Source organism: Delphinapterus leucas, chromosome 20, assembly GCF_059928025.1.
Source record: "Delphinapterus leucas isolate spDelLeu-1000000601 "Yukka" chromosome 20, BTC_Dleu_Yukka2, whole genome shotgun sequence".
Lineage (NCBI taxonomy): Eukaryota > Metazoa > Chordata > Mammalia > Artiodactyla > Monodontidae > Delphinapterus > Delphinapterus leucas.
In genome coordinates, this window is record NC_143148.1 from 46,896,561 (window position 1) to 46,918,896 (window position 22,336).

The 22,336-nt window shown below is 37.5% G+C and overlaps 1 protein-coding gene across 1 annotated transcript in view; it reads left to right on the top strand.

Annotated features, from left to right (window-relative positions):
* HYDIN (HYDIN axonemal central pair apparatus protein) overlaps positions 1-22,336 on the top strand; it is a 431,283-nt gene that overhangs the window by 8,110 nt on the left and 400,837 nt on the right. Inside the window, exon 2 of the mRNA XM_089902455.1 lies at positions 14,215-14,334. The gene's annotated coding sequence lies outside the window, so the exon portion shown is untranslated. The remainder of the gene's footprint in view (positions 1-14,214; positions 14,335-22,336) is intronic.

The window sequence follows — 22,336 nt, forward strand, 5'->3', positions numbered from 1 at the left end:
CTTAATTGTGATGCTGTTTATTTATTTATGGCTGCGTTGGGTCTTCGTTTCTTCGTGCGGGCTTTCTCTAGTTGTGGCGGCGGGGGGAGCTACTCTTTGTTGCGTTGTGCGGGCTTCTCATTGCGGTGGCTTCTCTTGTTGCGGAGCACAGGCTCTAGGTGCGTGGGCTTCAGTAGTTATGGCATGCAGGCTCAGTAGTTGAGGCTCACGGGCTCTAGAGCGCCGGCTCAGAAGTTGTGGCATGCGGCCTTAGTTGCTCCGCGGCATGTGTGATCTTCCCAGACCAGGGATCAAACCTGTGTCCCCTGCATTGGCAGGCGGATTCTTAACCACTGCACCACCGGGCAGGTCCCAATTGTGATGCTTTATGAAAGGAATTTTTAACAGCCAGAAAATTTAAACATCACAAATGTGTTTCCTAACAAACTTAGAGAAAGAGGTCTTACACATTTACTTTCTTCAGTATTGATTTTTGTTCTCCCTAAGAGAAAAGTCAGTTTTGTATTTTAGTGAGGGCTTTTATATATTATCCTAATGTCACATAAATATTTAAATGTGTTAACAGTATCTTTTCTGAATAAATTTAAAATCCAAATTTGTGGACTTTCTCTATCTTTAATTATTTTGTTTAAAAAGATTTGCATTAAAAATTTTTTTCTACTCCAAAGATCTTGGAGTGTAATGAAAGAAGCAAGATATTAGGATAGTTGGAAAAAACATATTTATTATGCTTTTGTTATTTTACTTATCTTTGATGAGAATACTGGGTCTTTTAAATATTTAAACCGTATCTTTTATTTCCAGATGAGGTCATTAATTGAATAGTTTTAACGTTAGTTACGGTACTGTTATATGTGGTATGGGTATATGAAATCAGTTAATACCTCACATTTTTAGAAATGAAAATATTGATTATAAACCCAATCAAAATCTTATTTTCCATGTTTAAATATTTAATACTTTTCATTGATTTTTTAAAAAGGGCAACATATTTCGTTTAGTGTATTTTTGCTTTTGAAGGTGAAAGTACAAAAAAGGAGATTTTTAGTTTTGTTTCAGTTTTTAAAATCGTCTCAAGCAGTAAATGATTATTACTTTTTATAAAACCAGTACCTCCTTACAAATATTTTAACCAAAGTGTGAGAGGTTTTCTGTTAATTTTTATGTTCTAAAAAAATAAAAACATTTACTAATTACACTGGTACAATTACGTCTTAAGTTTCCTTTGTAATCTGCTTAATACAATTTGAACAAAACTTAGACTTAATATAGATATTATCCTTTATTAAAATGATGAAAAATTATTATACTTAGATGGTACAGATAGCCAAGGCCTGGCTGAAAATTTGTTTACAACATAGTTACTATTGAAAAGAGAGACTCAATTATTTGATAATAGGCCTCCCCACCTTTTTTTTTTTTTAAGTTAGATTAAAACTTATTTCTGGATGATCTTAGTAGAACTAACTATAAAACAAAAATTTCAATATTTCCTAATAAATTTCTATTTGGATGGTAAATGTTTTTCCGGTTGGCCTAATGGCCAAGTAGCAAAAAACTAAAAACTTGATACTACATATAGTCACTTACAATATGTTGGTATGTTTTAGGGCATGTAATTAAAACAATAATCCTCAATAAATTTGTAATAAGTTATTTATTATTTTGTGCTTCCAATCAATGCATTCTTTAGTTTATATAAAATAGTTTATATAAAATTTTTGAATAAGAAGGGATTCTCCTGCCCTCCCCCCCATTCTGTTATTTGTTTTTTCTTAGTTTTGGTCAATACAGAAGATGAAGGTAATTTATCTTTGGATAAGTACAGGTTTATACTGGAATGTTTTGGGAAGAGGTGAAGCTGCTTTATAGCCACAGATATGGAAGATGCCAACTGTTCTTTACTAGTGAAAATATTTAGAAATTATCTGTCACTGAGCATAGGTTTGCATTTAATTTCACTCAATTGAAAATTTTATTTAAAAGTGTAATCTGCTTATGTTCATATATAGGTTGCGTACTCATTTACAAATTGTACCCATAATAGTGTTTTTCTAATTTTCTCAGGATCTTGACCGTTGTGTTTTTACAGAGTGTCTTAATAGATTAACTAGGTGTAATCATTCTATGTTCATTTATACCAAGTGCAGGAGCATCAGTTTAGCCTGTTACCAGGGATTTAATAATATTTAATATTGCAGCCACATTGTTGATTTGTGGCTTAAATTTGTTATGATATAGTTAAGGAACACATTTGTAGAGATTGTTCTTTTTCTCTATGTACACTATGCTAAAAAGATACTTTTATTTTGAAAAGTCTACATATCTTTGTGGATAAACCTATTTTGTTTACATGTATATCTACATCTTTTTTCTCTTTAAGGGTTTAGGATTTAAGATTGTGTGCATCAACACCAAATTAATTTACTGGGCAAGGCAGATGTGCTTTTACTGTCTAGACTTTTGGGAGTTCTATTCTGTTTCCAGTGAACTCCAGGACTGAAATTTTAGTTTTTATACTAGACTAGCTGAGAAAATTCAAAACAAGCACAGATATCCTAATGAATTTCTTTTTTGTTGTTGTTAGAGTAAACATCATTCCTGCAACTATCCTGTAACTCAAGTAATGTTAATCTTGTCCTGGAGCTGTTTTTACTTCACTTACTGCTTGGGTCATTCAACTTGAAAATTTTTGATTGATTGATTTTTCTGCTCTCTGGAACATTTTATTTGCAGTATTATATATATATATATTTTATTGAGATATAGTTGATGCACAATATTATATAAGTTTCAGGTGTACAACATAGTTGAGAATTTTTAAAGATTATATTCCATTTGAACATTACTTACATTGTTCTTTCTTTTTTTTCTCCATTCTCTCATTTTCTTGCCAGACTTATAAACTCAAGGGCAAGGCACTATGACATATACTTATTTTGTATCTAATATTCTCAATATAGGTGTCCATAGAATACTATTTGATTTTGTGTTTTTATTATAGAAAACTTTCAAACATATACAGCATTAAAATTAGATAACAGCCCCCCATACCCTCGCGCAGTTACCATAACTGTCCACATTTTTCTGAACTAATTTTATCCTCCACTTTTTTTTTGGAGTATTTTGAAGCAAATTCATGAAATATCTCTAACAGATATCACACCTAACAAAATATCATCCAATACTTAGTCTGTGTTTAATTTTTCCAGATTGTCTCAAAAATGGCTTTTTACAGTTGACTCAAATAAGGATCCGAATAAGGCTCACACATTGCATTTACTTAATATGTCTCCAAAGTCTCTCCATCTATTGAGTCCGTCTCCCAACATTTTCTTTTCCATGCTAATTTAACTGTCCTGTAGTTTTCCACATTCTGGGTTTGGCTGATTATTTTGTCTTTTAACTTGTATGTATGCCACACATTGTCTATAAAATGGTAGTTAGATCTAGAGAATTGATTGCTTTTGGCAAGGATACTTCATAAGTGGTGTTGTGTACTTCCTTTTCTATCATGCCACAAAGCACAAAATGGCTGGTTGCCCCCTCTCAGTGACATTAGGGTTAGTCAGAGATTCAGATATCAATTTTATTTTTACACTACTAAGTTTTCTGTCAACCTTTCACTTAATAGCATTAGCTTCTATTGAATATTGATTTTTAGCTCTATTAGGGGTTGCAAATTAGTGGTTTTCTGACCACATTTCTTCTGTACTAATTGGACTTTATAATATGTTATTGAGGTCATCAACTATTTGTTTCTTCCTGAAGCAGTTTGTTCAGAAAAAGCTGGAGAAATGCTTAATTTTTAAAAAATTTAATTTTTTTATTGAGGTATAGTTGATTTGCAATATTGTATTAGTTTCAGGTATACAACATAGTGATTCAAAATTTTTATAGTTTATACTCCATTTATAGTTATTATAAAATATTGGCTATATTCCCTGTGCTGTACAATATATCCTTGTAGCTTATTTATTTTATACATAGTAGTCTGTATCTCTTAATCCCCTACCCCTATTTCCCCCTCCCCTCTTTCCTTTCCCCGCTGGTAACCACTAGTTTGTTCTCTATATCTGTCACTCAGTTTCTTTTTTATTATATTCACTAGTTTAATTTTAGAGTCCACATATAAATGATAACATTCGGTATTTGTCTTTCTCTGCCTGACTTATTTCACTAAGCATAATATTCTCTAGGTTCATCCATGTTGCTGCAAATGGCAAAATTTCAATCTTTTTTATGGCTGAGTAGTATTCCATTGTATATGTATACCACATCTTCTTTACCCACTCATATTGATGGGCACTTAGGTTGCTTCCATATTCTTGGCTATTGTAAATAATGCTGCTATGGACTTTGGGGTGCATGCATATTTTTAAATTAGTGTTTTTGTTTTCTTTAGATAAATACCTAGGAGTGGAATTGATGGATCACATGATAGTTCTATATTTAGTTTTTGAGAGCCCTCCATACTGTTTTTCATAGTGGCTACACCAATTTACATTCCCACCAACAACGTACAATGGTTCCCTTTTCTCCACGTCCTTGCCAACATTTGTTACATGTGGTCGTTTTGATGATAGCCATTCTGACAGATGTGAGGTACCTGAGATCTCGTTGTGGTTTTGATTTGCGTTTCTCTGATGATTAGCCATGTTGGGCATCTTTCCATGTGCCTGTTGGCCATCTGTATGTCTTTGGAAAAATGCCTGTTCAGATCTTCTGCCCATTTTAAAATTAGGTTGGTTGGTTTTTTTTTGGTATCGAGTTACATATTTCAGATATTAATCCCTTATTGGTCATATCATTTGCAAATACCTTCTCCCATTCAGTAGGTTGTTTTTTATTTTGTTGATGGTTTCCGTTGCTGTGTAAAAGCTTTTAAGTTTAATTAGGTCCCATTTGTTTGCTTCTGTTTCCTTTGCAGTAGGAGACAGATCAAAAAATATATATTACTACAGTTTATATCAAAGAGTGTTCTGCCTATATTTCCTTCTAGGAGTTTTATGGTTTCTGGTCTTATAAATGCTTAATTTTAAAAAACACTTTATCAGTTTTCAGATAAGTAAGTTGGTGTCTTAGCAACCTCCAGGGGTGACAAAAATTTTTTTTGCAGTTGTTTTTTTTAAACTATCTCTAGGACCTCATGGGTGGTTATATATTTGATGTATCTTTTTTTTTTTTTGCGGTATGCGGGCCTCTCACTGTCGTGGCCCCTCCCGTTGCGGAGCACAGGCTCTGGACGCGCAGGCTCAGCGGCCATGGCTCACGGGCCCAGCCGCTCCGCGGCATGTGGGATCCTTCCGGGCTGGGGCACGATCCTGTGTCCCCTGCATCGGCAGGCGGACTCTCAACCACTGCGCCACCAGGGAAGCCCTATGTCCAGAGCCTGTGCTCCGCAACGGGAGAGGCCACAACAGTGAGAGCCCCGCGTACCGCCAAAAAAAAAATTACAATTATTGTTCTCACTTGATGCTTGAATTATCCTATTTGACATGGGTGTGTGGGAGAGAGACTCCTTCAAGTTGATACTATGTCATTTTTTACATAATTCAAACAGTGTTTGATACTTTCTGGCACAGCATGTGCCAGTTTCATCTTTTATATTTTCTGCCTAGACCTGATGTCATCCTGACCTTAGTGGGAATGTCTGCAGTGCTGTGGTTCTCAAGATTTTTGGTGTCAAGACCCCTTTACGCTCTTAAAAATTATTGAGGAATCCAAAGAACTTTAGTTTATGGGAGTTTATCTGTTGATATTTTCCATATCAGAAATTAAAACTGAGAAAAATTTTGTTTGTTAATTCAAAAATAATGATAAAACCATTATATGTCAATGTAAATGTTTTTTATGAAAAATAACTTTCAAAACAAAATTTAGTGAGAAGCATGGCATTGTTTACATTTTTGCAAATCTTTTTTTTTGTCTTTATTATAGAAGATGGCTAGAATCTCATATCTGTTCTTACATTCAGTCTGTTGTGACAAGTTTTGATTGAAGTACTTAAAATCTGGCCTCAAGGCTATGTGGTTGAGAAATGGAGGAGTATTTAACAACTTCTTTATGTAATTATGGATATTCTTTGAGGCTACTCTAGAATGTGACAGGTAATAGTTTCTTAAAAGTTGGTTGCAATGAAGAATCTTAAACTATATTAATAACATTTTATACCCTGTTACACTAACATACACTGGTCTGTCTTGCACTTTGAGAGGGTCACTTACCCACATGTGGTTTTGTAACACCATGAATTTGTCATTTGGAAAATATCAGTTCATTGAATTTTGTACATTTTGCAAATGTTGACACATTTGATTATATGGTATCAAAAATAAATCACATTTTTAAACATCCCCACTAATCTCATCAGAGAAATCTAAGTACTGAGAAGCTGTCATGCTCATGGTGGTGGACAAAAGTTTTCTAAAATTCTGATTTTCACTTGAGTGCTTGAATTTTATCATGGCAGCAAATATTGTCAGTTGTTTTCCTTGAAGTGACAGCTCACTTTGTCAATTTTTGAAAAAATATCTGTCAAAATTACTCAAGTCTGAGTAACTATAGTTTGTCTGCTGGTTGTTCTTTAAAGTGAAAATGGTGTTCCATGAAAAATGCACCACTTCGGTTTACAACTCAGTCGCAGAAATGCTTCCTGGATACAGCCATCCTACTTGGATATGCAGCAGAAGTGCTTCATGTGTAGTTCCCATTTCTTCACCTAGAATATTAAAGACATACTCAAGGGTTGAGACAATAAAATTCCTCATGTTTACTACTTCATCAAAGGTATTCATAGGTAAAAATGGCTTCCCCTCCCCCCACTATGATATGTGTGATGAAGAATGACTACTAGTATAGTTTGTTGCCACTACCATGATTTGTGCTGAGACATCAGCAATTTTGCCCACTGCTTTTGCATAACATTCACTAGTAACATAGTGAAAAGGGGAAATAATGTCTTGGTTGGGCCCACATACCACACTTTGAGAACTGGAGCTCTGGTGTTTCCCCATTATATCAGCTGCTGAGTTTTTAAAAGTTTATTTCATTATTTTTATTTATATTAATGAGGTGTTCCTATTTTTGAGGCTTTTAAAAACATAAATGAGTGTTCATTTTTCCATTTTTTGAAATCTGTGAAGATAAGCATATTTTTCTCTTTAGCTCTATTAATATGATTAGTTGTATTAATGGATTTCCTAATATCGAACTCCTCTTACATTTCTGAAATAAGCACTGCTTGATCTTGATGGATTATTGGATTCTGTTTGCTAATAGTAGTTACAATATTTACATTAATATTTATAAGTGAAATTGGTCTGTAGTTTTATTGAGCAGTATTTATCTAGTTTTGGAATCAATTTTATATTTGCTTTATTAAAATAATTTGGATGTTTTCTTTTTTTCCCCTGTGCGCTGAAGGAGTGTAAATAGCATTTGCATCATCTGATCTTTAAGCTTTGGTAGACTGCTTTGTGAAACAAGCTGAGCCTGGTGTGTTTTTGGCAGGGGAACTCATTTATGATTTCCTTTATTTCTTTTTACAAAATTCATTTGTTTAGAGCTTTTGTTTCTATTCGTGTCAGTTTTAGTATATTTAGTTAGAGTGTTACTTACTTCATCTAAATTTTACTAGAATTTTTTTTCCATAAAATTGTACAGGGTAGTCTCATGATTTAAAAAAATTTTCTGTTTTGAGTTAGTTTCTTTTGTGTGTTTGTACTTTCTTTTAAAAATCAGGTTAACTATTTCTATTTTGTTGATTAATTTTCAAAGAACCAGCTTTTTTGGTTTACTTTTTGTTTTTTCTGTTTCTAACTCATCAATTTCTGCTTTATTTTTTTAAAATTGACATTGTATTAGTTTCAGGTGTACAGCATAATGGTTCAGTATATGTATATATTGCAGAATGATCACCACAATAAGACTGGTTAACATTCATCAACATACATAAGTTACAAATTTTCTATTTCTTATGATGAGAACTTTGAAGATCTACTCTCCTAGCAACTTTCAAGTATACAGTAGAGTATTTTTAACTACAGACAGTTGACTCTTGACCAATATGGGTTTGAACTGTGCAGGTTCACTTACATGTGGATTTCTTTCACTAAATGTGTATTATATACATACACTATACTGTCCGTAGTTGGTTGAATCCATGGATGTGGAACTGTGTGTAAGGAAGGCTGAATATAAAGTTATACTTGAATATTTGACTGCATCGAGCATTGGTGCCCCTAATCCCTGACTTGTTCAAGGGTCAACTGTATATGTATTAACCTCCACCTCTGCCAACCACCAACCTATTCTCTGTATCCATGATCTCACTTTTTAAATTTTAATTTTTTATATTCTACATGTAAGTAAGGTCATATGGTATCTGTCTTTCTCTGTCTGACTTATTTCAATTAGCACAATGCTCTCAAGGTCCATCCATGTTGTCACAAATGGTAGGATTTCCTTTTTTATGGGTGAATAATATTGCATAATTCATACTGCATTTTCTTTTTCTTTCTTTTTTTTTTAAATTGAAATATATTTAATGTATAATATGTTAGGTTCAGGTGTATTACGTAATGACTTTACATTTGCATACACTATGAAATGATCACCACAATAAGTCTAGTCTTGTAACTAGCTGTCCATATGCAAAGTTATCACAATATTATTGACCATATTCCTTATGCTGTATATTACATCCTCATGACTTATTTATTATATAACTGGAGGTTTATACTTTTTTTTTTTTGTGGTACACGGGCCTCTCACTGCTGTGGCCTCTCCCGTCGCGGAGCACAGGCTTCGGATGCGCAGGCTCAGTGGCCATGGCTCACGGGCCCAGCCGCTCCGTGGCACGTGGGATCCTCCCGGACTGGGGCACGAACCCGCGTCCCCTGCATTGGGAGGTGGACTCCCAACCACTGCGCCACCAGGGAAGCCCGAGGTTTATACTTTTTAATCCCCTATACCTATTTCACCCTCACTTCTATTTCTGGCAACCACCTGTTTGTTCTCTGTATCTATGAGTCTGTTTTCATTTTGTTATTTTAGATTCTACATGGAACTGAGATCATGAGGTATTTGTTTTTCTCTGACTTACTTACTTTACTTAGCTTATTTAATACCCTCTAGATCCATCCGTGTTGTCTCAAATGGCAAGGTTTTTTTATGGCTTAGTAATATTCCATTGTATATATATATATACCACATATTCTTTATCCATTCATCTGTCGATGGACACTTAGCTTGCTTCCATATCTTGGCTATTCTAAATAATGCTGCAATGAACACTGGAATGAATACATACATCTTTTTGAAATAGTGTTTCTGTTTTCTTCGGGTATATACCCTGAAGGGAAATTGCTGGATCATATGGCAGTTCTATTTTTAATTTTTTGAGGAAACTCCATAGTGTTTTCCATAGTGGCTGCACCAATTTACAATCTCACCAACAGTGCACGAGAGTTCCCTTATCTCCACATCCTTTCCAACACTTGTTTTTTGTTGTCTTTTTGATAACAGCCATTCTGATAGGTGGGAGGTGATATCTCCCTGTGGTTTTGTGATCATCTATTGAGATGATCATATGATTTTTTATCCATTTTGTGAGTGTGGTGTATCACATTGATTGATTTGATGTTGAACCATCTTTGCATCCCTGGAATAAATCCTACTTGATCATGGTGTATGATCACTTTTAATGTATTATTGAATTTGGTTTATTGAGGTTTTTGCATCTATGATTATCAGGGATATTGGCCTGTAATTTTCTTTTCTTGTGGCATCCTTGTCTGGTTTGGTATCAGGGTAATGTTGGCCTCATAAAATGAGTTTGGAAGTGTTTCTATTCTATTTTTTTGGAAGAGTTTGAGGAGTGGTATTATTTCTTCTTTAAATGTTTGGTAAAAATCACTAGTGAAGCCATTTGGTCCTGGACTTTTGTTTATTAGAATGTTTTTGATTACTCATTCAGTCTCCTCACTAGTAATCTGTCTGTTCAGATTTTCTATTTTTGTGATTCAGTCTTGGTAGTGTTTCTAGGAATTTACCTATTTCTTCTACATTGTTTAATTTGTTGGTGTACAGTTGTTTATAGTAGTCTCTTATAATCCTTTGTATTTCTGTGATATCAGTTATAACGTCTCCTCTTTTATTTCTGATTTTATTTGAGTCCTCTCTTTTTTTATCTTGATGAGTCTAGCTAAAGGGTTATCAATTTTATCTTTTCAAAAACCAGCTATTGATTTCATTGATCTTTTCTATTGTGTTTTTAGTCTCTATTTCATTTATTTCCACTCTGATCTTTGTTATTCCCTTCCTTCTACTAACTTTGGGCTTCATTTCTTCCTCTTTTTCTAGTTGCTTGAGGTATAAAGTTAGATTATTTATTTGAGATTTTCTTATTTCTTGAGGTAGGCATTTATTGCTATGAACTTCCCTCTTAGAACTGCTTTTGTGGCATCCCATGTTTTTGTATGTTGCATTTCCATTTTTATTTGCCTTAAGGTGTATTTTGATTCCTCGTTTAATTTCTTTTTTAATTCACTGGTTGTTCAGTAGCATGTTGTTTAATCTCTCCATATTTGTGAATTTTCTAGTTTTCGTCTTATAATTGATTTCTAGTTGCATACCATTGTGGTTGGAGAAGTTGCCTGATATGATTTCTGTCTTCTTAAATTTATTAATACTTGTTTTGTGGCTAACATATAATCTATCCTGGAGAATGTTCCATGTGCACTCGAGAAGAATGTGTATTCTTTTGTTTTTGCATGGAATGTTCTAGATATATTTGATAAGTCCTTCTAGTATAACGTGTTATTAAAGGTCAGTGTTTCCTTTTGATTTTCTGTCCGAATGATCTATCCATTAATGAAAATGGAGTATTAGAGTCCCCTATTATTCTTGTATTGCTATCTATTTCTCCCTTTATGTCTGTTAATATTTGCTTTATATATTTAGGTGCTCTTTTGTTGAGTGTGTAAATATCTCATTCTTTTCTGAGGGCCAGCTTAGTCTGGTAAAGTTTTCTTGGTTGGCAGGTTTTTTTTTTTTTTTCTTTTGGAAGTTTGAATATATAATCACATCACATTCTCTCTTGGACTGCAAGGTTTCTGCTGAGATATTCAGTGATAGTCTTGTGGGAGTTCTCTTGTAAGTGCCAAGCTTCCTTCTCTTGCTACTTACAAGATTTGCTCTTCTTTTATTTTTATTTTTTGCAGTTTTATTATGATGTGTTTTGGAGAAGATCTCTTTGGGTTGAATTTGTTTGGGGACCTCTGAGCTTCATGATCTTGATGTCTAAATCTCTCCCCAGATATGGGAAATTTTTATTCATTATTTCTTTAAATAAGCTTTTTGCCCCTGTCTCCCTCTCTTTTCATTCTGGGACTTCCATAATGCATAGATAATGATGATGATGGTGATTTTGGTGCCCCTTAACTCCCTTAGGGTTTCTTCATTCCCTTTCATTATTTTTTCTTTCTACTCTTCTGACTGGATCATTTAAAATAATCTGTCTTCAAGCTCACTGATTATTTTTTTCTTCCACTTGATCGAGTCTGCTGTTGAAGCTCTTTATTGAATTCTTCAGTGCAATTGTTGAACTCTTCACCTCCAAAGTTTCTGTTTGGTTTTTATTTATATTTTCTATCTCTTTGTTGAAATTCTCATTTTGCTCTTATATTATTTTCCCAATTTCATTAAGATGTGTATCCATAGTCTCTTGTAGCAGTCTGACCATCTTTAGAACAATTATTTTGAATTCTTTTTGGGGTAATCTGTGGATCTCTATTTCTTTGGGGTCAATTACTGGAAGTTTACTGTGTTGCTTTGGTGGTGTCATGTTTCCCTGATTCTCCATAATCCCTGTAGCCTTGTGTACACATTTGCACATTTGAAGGATCAGTCACCTCTTCCAAACTTTATGGACTGACTTTGGTAAGGAAAGACCTTCACCTTTGGGTGGTGGCATGCTGGAGCATTTTGTGATTCTAAGTCTAGTGGTGTGGGGCACCAAGTGTGAGGGTGTGTTGTGGTTCTGGGTCCAGGAGTACATGGTGTCTTGTTAGCTCAGGCGGCTGGGTTCCACGACATTGACAATTGCGTGATCCTTGGAAAGAGCTGCAGGGGTCCACAGTGGCTGCAAGGGCTCCTGCTCCTCAGTGGTGCCTCTAGGTCTAGTGGCTAGGGACCAGGGCATGTGGTAGTGGTGGTTGGAGTCAGGGTATACACATACTTGGTTGCGGGGGCAGCTGCAGGTGCCTGCATGGTGGCAGGGGCTGGCTGCACACACCCGTGCAGTGGCAAAGGCCAGAGCCAGCAGCAGGGGCCAGGACCAACTGCTGTGGCTGCACGAACAGCTGTGGAGACCCTGGCTGTTGGTATGTACTCGTTTGACTAAAGGGGCAAGCCTTAGTAGGTGAGTGCAAGGCAGTGGAGGCTAGTGATAGGAGCTGGGGCAGGCAGCTTGCAGGCACACACTTGCAGGGCTTGCTTCAGGCCCATGTAGCAGTACAGGCCAGTGACAGGAATCAGGGCCATCTCTGGGTCCACAAGCTGCTGAGGGGGCCTTGGCTGTCTCTGTGTACTCTTGCGGCTGCAGGAACTGGCCATGGGTGCATACACAGCAATGGGTGCATGCACAGTAATGGGGATCAGTTTTGGGGACCTAGGCTGCAGAGACTTACTGGTAGCCAGTGTGGATCCTGGGCTTTGGTGGGGAGGGACTTGTGCAGATGGTGTCTTTGAACATGAAAACCTGTGAGGTGAAAATCTCAGCAGCAAAATCTTTAGGGGCCTGCAGTGAGTATGCTTACTGTTGGTTTCCTCAGCAGCAAAAGCTGTTAGGGTCCTCTGCGAGGAGCCTGCTGGGATCTGCAGTGAGATCTTCAGTGATCAAAGCTGGAGAGGCGGTCTGCAGTGTCCGCAAGGGCCATTGTGGTCCTCGGCAGTGAAGACTTCTGTGGTCCTCTGCAGAGCCGGCTACTGGGAACCACATTTGCTCGTGCTTCAGGACTGATACTGGTAGCTCCTGCCCTTCTCTGTGCCTAGCCATCTCTAGGTATCTCAGCCTTGCTGGTCTCTGGGCAGGGTGAAAGTGAAGTGGGTTCTTCGTGCAGTGCTCCGAAAGGCTGGGGAAGCTGGTTGCTCACCCCGCTTTCCTTTCACTGATGAGGGAAACTTCAGGCTGAGGAGTTTCCTCTTAGCACTGAGCAGTGCCAGCCTGGGGGGGGTGGGATGATACAGACAAAATGAAACTATTCTTCCTACCCTTTTTTTGTGGTTATTTTCAGTTTTTTGGCTCCATTGTGTTGCTGAAGCTTCTTAAGTAGACTCCTGAGCTCTCCCAGAGCTAATTTCATTCATGGATAGGTGTCTAATTATTATTCTTTGTGTGTGTGGGGGGGTCTCCTACTCCACCATCTTGATGATGTCACCCTTGTCCAGTCCTTTAAAAGTGTCACACTATTGTCTTTTAGGTGCATGGTTTCTAACAAGATGGCTGTTATAATTGTTACATTATTTCTCTTTAGTAATGTGTCTTTTTTTCCCCTTTGCCTTCAAGATTTTCTCTTTGTTCTGTGTTTTCAGAGGTTGAATTTGATATGTCTCCATCTTGCTTGGGTATTTATCTTGGTTGGTGGTTTAGATCTGTGGTTTGATATATGCCATTAATTTTGGAAATTCTTAGCCATTATCCCTTCAACTATTTATTTTATCGCAGTCTTTTTTTTTCCTTCTGGAATTCTAATTGAACATCTATTAGATCATTTGTTGTTGTCTTACAGTTCCTGGATGCTATATTCTGTTTTTATTTTAAAATATTTTTTCCTTGTTGTTCAGTTTGTATGTTTAGCAAGTTCACTGATTCTTCCCTTAGCTTTGTTAAGTCTACTAATGAGCTTCTCAATAACAGTCTTGATCACTATTACTGTGTGTTTTTTTTCTAGCCTCAGCCTCTCTTTTTTTTTTCTTATAGTTTCTCTCTCTCTGCTGAAATTCCTCATTTGACAATGAGTGTTGTCTAATTTTTCCACTGGAGCCTTTGACATATTTTTCATAGTTATTTTAAATTCCCTGTCTGATAGCACCAATTTCTGTGTCGTGTATGAGTCTGGTTCTGTTGATTGTTTTGTCTCTTGGCATTGTGGGTTCTTTCTCTTGCTTTTTTTGTACACGACATTACTGGTAATTTTTTTTTTTTAATAGGGGAGATAGAGAAGAAGGATCTGGGCAGGACTCCATGCCTTTCCTGCAGCAGCTGCTCTTCCACTCCCCTAAGCCTGTACCATGAGGAGTGCTTTCTCAGGACTCTTGCCATCATTTTTTGTGAGTATCCATTGGAGTCTGCAGAGAGAGAGGCCGGTGAGTGGTGTGAAGTCCCCTTTATCTGCAGCCTTTAGAGCTCCATACTCTGTCACCAGCCTTCACCAATTTCTTAACAATTCTAGGTGAATTCTTCTTACCAGTGTTCAAGTGTCCCAAGTAAACAAGTGCTTGCATTTCATGTCTCCCTGTAGGCATTTGTCTCTCATATTTGGGGCTAGTTGGCATTTCTTCAACTTCAGCTCTGTGATGGATCCAGGAAAAGTCATTAACTAACTAGTTCAACTTTTTTTTTCTATTATAAGGTCTGTTCCAGTTCTCAATAGCCAAGCAGAAACCCAAAACCCAAAACCCGATCCTTCTTTTTACCCCCTAATATCTCTACTGGTAGGATGACTCTTTGTCCTGATTTATACCAGTCTAATTATTAATAGCATCCCCCTTACATTCAAGAGTTTCTTCATTTGGAAGATAAATTGTATGATCAGCCTGTCCTTGAAAATATTACATAATGAGGTTTCACTCGGAACATATGTTAAGTTTGGATGGATTTATTTTGGATAAAAATCAAATATTGAAGGTCATTTTGGTAATATTCAAAAGGACATGAGGAGAAAAGGTATAAATGAAAGACATCAACCAAATCCAATGTGTAGACTTTGTTTGGATCCTGTTTCAATCCAAAACAATTTTTTTTCAACAATCAGAGACATTTGAACATGGGCTTAGGTATTAGAAGATATTAAAAAATTATTGTTATTTGGTTAAGTATTACAATGATATAGTTATGTTTTTTAAAAATCTTATTTGTCATAGATAAATTCTGATGTATTTGGAGGTGAAATGGTATGATAGTGGGAATTTATTTTAAAATGCTCAAAAATAAAGGTGAAGGGCGAGAGAAATGTGATAGATAAAAACGAGAATGACAAAATATTGATAATTACTGAAGCTAGGTGATAGGTAATTATTTTATTATCTCATCTTTATTGTATTTTTTGTCAGTTTCCATAATAAAAACTTTTAAAAAGAGAGATAAGAATATAATCAGGAATCTATTTCTTTAAAAAAAAAAAGGTAATTATCCTAAAATTTAAAGTGGTAAAGGTGAACTTTTCTTGTGGCAGATCAGAGGTCAGGCAGCCCTGCCTAAAATTTCATTTGAAAACTTCCTGTGCTTCAGTGATTATTTAGCAAACCAGATAATCTGTGATATGACAGGTACAGGGAGAAGAAAAAGAAGTGAAATGCCATGGTTTCAATGTAGTTCAGTCCTGCAGACCCACACTGGACCAGGAGGAGGGAATGAACCTTGCAGATGTCTTATTAATCCTGGTTCAATTCAGTGTCTATTTCGTGCAACCTTACCTTAAGGATACGCTTTGCTATTCTTCCCTTTATCCAGGTTCTCACTGTCCCTCCATTCTCTCCTGTTTTCATAATTTGGAGAGACAAATGCCTTGGGAAGTGGGTAGCAAGGTTATAAACTCTGAGGGGCCAAGGACTGTTCACTGTTTTGAACAGTGACTGGTATACCTAGTACCATTACTGGCACATGAAAGACATTAAATAAATATTGGATGAAGAAATGAATGAATAAATTCACACTTGCTGCTTGCCACATGGAAGGGACCTACTAAATATTGCATTTGTTCAATTGAATTGTGAGTGACAGACTGAAAAGAGAATTTTAGAGTTTTATGTGTATTTAGTGCTGGACCTCTTCAAGTGTTCGAAAGATGTCCAGATGAACAGAATTAGCCAACGTGATGTCTGTGAATAGGCAGGGGAAATAAAATGAAGTGCAGCTTCATTGAAAATAAAAAGAACATTATGCGGTTGCATATAGGCCACCTTTCTTTCAAATGTATTTATGGGAATGATTGGGAGAGGACAGTGATTCTCTCCTCCCCTCTAAAAGTCCTTAGCTATAGTTCTGCCAAGAAATCAGGAGATTGTAATATCCTGTCCACAAAAAGTTGGTATGACAGGTACCCTTAAATAAACAGGTGTGATTAATCATGGTGCTGTTTGTTTTGATGAGCATGCAAGAGTGACAAGTTAATAATAAATCTCCAGCTCATACAGGGGAGGTGGCTATAAGGAGATGCTGTGGTTTAATTTACATCTTTGGAAGGCACTGAAGATTTAATAATCTCCTTGTCTCATATATCAAACTAATACCCCTGAGGTAGAAAAGCAAAACATTTTTAACTATTAATCTGAGAAGTAATAAAATCTTGTCTCAGATCACAAATAAATTGAGTTTCTGGTGGTCTTAATGGACCCCTAGTATGTGTGATTTATTCAGATTCCAAAGCCACTGAGGACCCCTGGGAACCTTGGCTGCAAAACCATGCAAGCTGGGAACACCATGGGAATTGCCAATCCAATCAGAAGGTCTAGACCGAGGGCAGTGACTGATTTTACCTTAGATCTACCCAATAATTTATTTCACTTTCTATGTCGACTACAAATAGATTATGGAATACAAGTGTATGTGAATTTGAGATTCAGTTCTAAACAATTGCTTTTAGTTTTTGCTTTGGCTTAGTTCTGCTTATGTTAATACTTGTTCTTAAAAGATCAAAAGCTGTTTTGAAGTTTTTACTAAGTGTAGGATTTTAACCTGGCTCGAGAAACTGGGATACAGAAAGGGGAAAAAAATCCTTCACGGCACGATGAGCCACTTGTGAAATCTAAACTGTGTTCAGTCTTCCAGCTCTTTGTTTCTTAAGGAGCTAACCTATGGGGTGTATTGAATTTATTAATTTGAAAAACTGTCTCCTTATTGATACTAATAGAGAAGATATCATCTTCCTTGTTTAAAGAATGGACCATAATGGTGTCAGAGAAAGAGGAAGGTAGAATTATATGCATTTGCTGTATGTACAAGTGTATTCATTGCTCTAATTTGCTATGAAATAATTTTTATAATGAAATTAGATTATAAAGTATGATTTCTGTTCGTCTTTTTACTAATGCTGCTTATAATTTCAGCTGAATCATTGTGATGTTTAATGTACTGTTATAGGAAGTAGAACATAAAAATATCCAATTCCCCTCATCCTTCTACCTTCCTTCAGCCCTGTGGCTCACAGCTGTAAATTAAGGTTGCATTTTGTCATGTCTTCCAAGGGCACACTGACTGGCATAGAATGAGATTCACGCTTCAACTAGCATATCCATTCGACTTAGCAATTAGGAAAACACATAATATCACCCCAGATATACTTTGGCTGCTTCTGCCTGCCTCTCTTTGAGGAAGGCTATATTCTCCTGGTCAGGAGTTCAGGTTGGGCCAGGTGGGAGAAGCCTTAGAGGAAAATCTCTTCCTCCTTCGTATTCACCTGACAAACATCCATTGACTCCCTTAGGTCATGGGGATGTAAGGACAAACAAGCACAGAGGCAAAGAGCACTGTATCAGTTGCCTACTGCTACTGTAACAAATTACCACAAACGTAGTGACTTAAACCACACAAATTTATTATCTTCCTGCTCTGAAGGTCAGAAATCTAAAATCAAGGTATTGGCAGGTCTGTGTCCTTCTGGAGGCTCTAGGGGGAAGTCTGTTTCCTTGCCTTTTCCAGCTTCTAGAGGCTGCCTGCATTCCTTGGTTTATGGCTCCTACCTCAAATCACTTCAACTCCTGCTTCTGCTGTCCGTCTCCTACTATTCAACATATCTCCTGCTCCCTCTTATAAGGATTCTTGTGATAACATTGAGCCCAGGATAGTCCAGCATAATCTCCTCACCTTAAAACCCTTAATTTAGTCACATCTGCAAAGTAGTATTTTCCATATAAGGGGTTCCAGGAATTAGGATGTGAACGTCTTTGGAGGCAACATTATTCAGCAAGAATTTGGCATTGGACAGCTCTGCTACTCTCTGACTTAGTTTGACTATGAAGTAAGTTTCTTCACCTCTCTGAATCTCAAGCTTCTTATCTGAGAAATGGAGTAAGTAATACCCATCTTATAGGCTTGTGTGAAGATCAAATGCCTGAAAATAATTAGCATTGTGTCTGACACGTATTACTAGTTCAACGAATGGGAAGTTAATGGATTATTGTTTTTACTGTTCAGTGATGAAAGGGCACAGTCTCACCTCTTTGAGGACTTGTAAGTCTAGTGGAGAAGATAAACACCTAAACAAATCATTATAAGTCAGTGTGAGGCAGTGTTACATGGGCTATATTTGTCTCAGGCTACAAGGTCCTCCATGCATGATTTCAGTCGTTCGTTTGTAGATGATTACCTAACATGAGTTTTGAGGTGAAGAAAGGCAAAACATAAAAGGTCGTCTCTGAAGCTGTGACTGACGTGGAATGTCAGGTCCTGGAAGGTTGTGTATTTTTATTTTGATGATCTCATGTTTTTTCCTAAGAAAAAACTATTTCCTGCTCTTGAGATATTACGTTAACTTTCTTGGACTTAGGGTATATGCTGTTTAACAAGTTAGGGCCTTGGACGGCTCAGACTACATCATATGGTAAAAGGAGAGACCGTAGTGTAGGTCTGTAAAGGAAAGTTGAAAGTCTTCTTGCTCCTTTCTCCTCCTCTTGCTACTGACTTTCACACCTACTCTCCCCCATGGGGAAAGAGTGCTGATCTGTTTGGAAATGTCCCAGGATTGTAGCTGGGCCATGTTTGCTGGTGACTAGAGTCCCTGTATATGAAAACGTCTGCGTTCTGAGTGGGTACCATTGTTGTGTCTCTCCCATCGTTGTGGCTTGAGTGCTGAGGACCAGGGTTCACTCTTTTCCTTCTGTGTGTCAACTGGCCTGAGCACGTGTGCTCTCCCAATTCTGTCTGTCTTGTTTGCTGATTCTGCCCTCATTTTACCTCCCCCTTCAGCAGCAGACGATGCAGACTCTTCCTTTGGCTTCTAGAATACCACTTTCTTGTTCTACCTCATGTCCACTCCTTTTCTGTCATCCCGGTTGGGTCTTTCTCATTTCCCTGACTTAATATTCAAATTTACCAAAGCTCAGTCCCAAGACCTCTTATCTTTTCTGTCTCTATTTGTCCCATTTGTATGGATTTAAATACCATCTATATATTTATGGTGCTGGCATTAGTTTTCCCTTGCTGCTGTAACAAATTACCACAAACTTAGTGGCTTAAAACAACACTAATTTATTATTTTACAGCTTTTTAGGTTAGGAGTTTGACACAGTCTCACTGGGCTACAATAGCCTGTCAGCAGGGCTGTATTCCTTTCTGGAATCTCTAGGGAGAATTCGTTTCTTCATCTTTTCCAGCTTCTAGAGGCCTCCTATGTTCCTTAGCTTGTCTTATTCCTTAGCAACGTCATATCTCCCTGAACTTTCTTCCTTCATTGTCTCACTCTCTCACCACAGCTGAGAAGAATTCTCTGATTTTAAGGTCCCATCTGATAAGACTGGGCTCACTCATATAATCCAGGATAATCTCCCCACCTCAAGGTCCATACCCTTAATCACATCTGCAAAGTTTTTTGCCATGTAAGGTAATTTATTCACAGGTTCTGAAGACTAGGTCATGGACATCCTTGGGAGGACATTGTTCTGCCTTCCACAATGCCCAAATATATGTCTCCAGCCTAGACCATTCTCCTTAACTCTAGGACCGTATATTCAATCACCTACTTGACATCTCTGTTTGGATGTTTAATAGACATCTCAAACCTAATTTGTCCAAAACTGAGCCCCTGGGCAACACACATATGCATATACTATATGTACATACATACATACACATACACACATATATGTATATATATAATTTGAGGTTAAACTTGAGCTTGGTATGGAATCTCAGCCCTCGATATCCAATGTCTAGAGTTCATGCAATCCAAAAGCTCCCTGCTAGAGTAAACTTGTATTCCAAGCCCCATTTTATAAGACCCAGAAAGGTTTTGACCATGTCTGGAGGAAAAGACTCATCTCTTGACCTTCAGTTTGATGCATGGAATACATCTTATCCCAAAGGTAGAACTGATAATTTGAGACGTCATAATGTATTCTTGTCTGTGGCTTAGCTTTTTGTGACATTAAAAGATTATTTAGGACCAAGTGCAAAACCTATCCTTTGTAATCCTGTCTGTGAACCGTCACTGGTATGACAGGAGGGGTCAATACAGACATAAGGACTTCCTTCCCTCACTGATAGGGGAGCTGGCCTCTGGCCCCCACAGCTGTTCCCTGCTGGAACGGTCATAGTTCCTAGGTGCTCTTTGACATTCTGAGCAGCTGCAATAGCAAGCAATTTAGTGCAAAATAATTCATCAATTAATCTCTTTGTTATTGGACATTTCAGATGCTTGTGCCTTAGTTCATACTATAAATGAGGTGGGATGTGGCATGACTCTTGATTGTCACAAATCTCCCAACGTATGGTTGTCCTGCCTGTCCCACCAGTGACCCGTGGGGACTTCCAGAGCCCAGAGAAGAATAGGGACAGTGTTAGGAGATGGTGAGACAGGTAGCCTGTGGGTTATACACAACTCCCTCAACATTAGCAGTGACTCCACCCTTTGTCTCCCACCCCAGGAAACATATTAGAATGCCACTGAGTGAGTGGGCTAACTTTGGGGCCTCTTTAACTGGGACTAAAAGTACGTTATTTGAAAATTTTAATACTTGAAACATTGGTGACAAACTAGTTTCAGGATATCATGGTTCAGAGCTACTGCTCTCTTGGAATACTTTTAATAAATAAAAGAAATGTAAAGCAATGTCTACACACTTCAGCAGAATTGTCCAGAGGCCTGACTTTTGCCAAAGCTGAAAAATCCCTTGGAAATCTTCAGCTTCACACTTAATTACCACCTCCTTTGGCTGTTTCTCTTTTACTGCTTTTCTCTCCTCCCCCTGTGATTTTCCCTTCTTGTTGCCAAACACACGTTCTCTTCCAGACACCATCTGTTTTCAGAATATATTTGCATTTTCTTTTTCCTTCCCAAAGTAGCCCTACTTTGGGGCCTATGTTTTCCCCTCAATGGACTGCTTCCACTATGTTACCCCATGCCTTGGTGGGAAGGAAAGCTGTGGCTTGCCGAATTGAAATATAACCAGGAACCCAACAGAGACATTCTTCTGGACTTGGAAATATGCACCCACCCTCTTAAGGACCTCAGGGTACAGGGATTGGTTTGTGGTATGTCTTTAAGATAGCTTTCCTTTGTTATAAAACTTCAAAGAATTCCAAAGTATCAAAAGGAGAAAGTGAAAGTAATTCTTTCCAGTGTCTGCCATTCACATTCCTCAGAGGGCCATGAACTCCTCAGCCACACTCAGTGACCCTGTGACTGCTCTCAACAGTGCGGCCCATGTCCTTCTAGTCTCTTTTGCTATGTGTGTATCAAAATGTGTAATATGAATACATAGACATGTAAAACAAGTTGGATTATGCTGTACATATTGTCTGCAACTTGCTTGCTGTTATTTTACATAAATAGCATGGGCATCTTTTCATGTCAGTACACATACATTTTCTCATTACATTTAACAACTAGTATTCCACTGTATGAACGTACCATGATTTATTTACCCAACCCATTACTGATATAATTTCTAATATCTTATTATTATTACTAGTGCCTAACACATTTATCTTTACGCTTGTGCAGCTGTACTCTCTAGGATAGTTGGAATTGCTGCATCAAAGGGTATGTGCATTTTGAATGTTGATAAGGTTAAAAGATATCTTTAAAAGGGTTATGCGGGGCTTCCCTGGTGGCGCAATGGTTGAGAGTCCGCCTGCCTGCCGATGCAGGGGACACGGGTTCGTGCCCCGGTCCGGGAAGATCCCACATGCTGCGGAGTGCCTGGGCCCGTGAGCCATGGCCGCTGAGCCTGCGCGTCCTGAGCCTGTGCTCTGCAGCAGGAGAGGCCACAACAGTGAGAGGCCCGCGTACCAAAACAAAAGCAAAAACAAAAGGGTTATGCATTTTAAACATGGGTAGATACCATCCTAAACTTTATATGTAATCACAGAAGCACAGCGTTTTCTTCCTTCAGT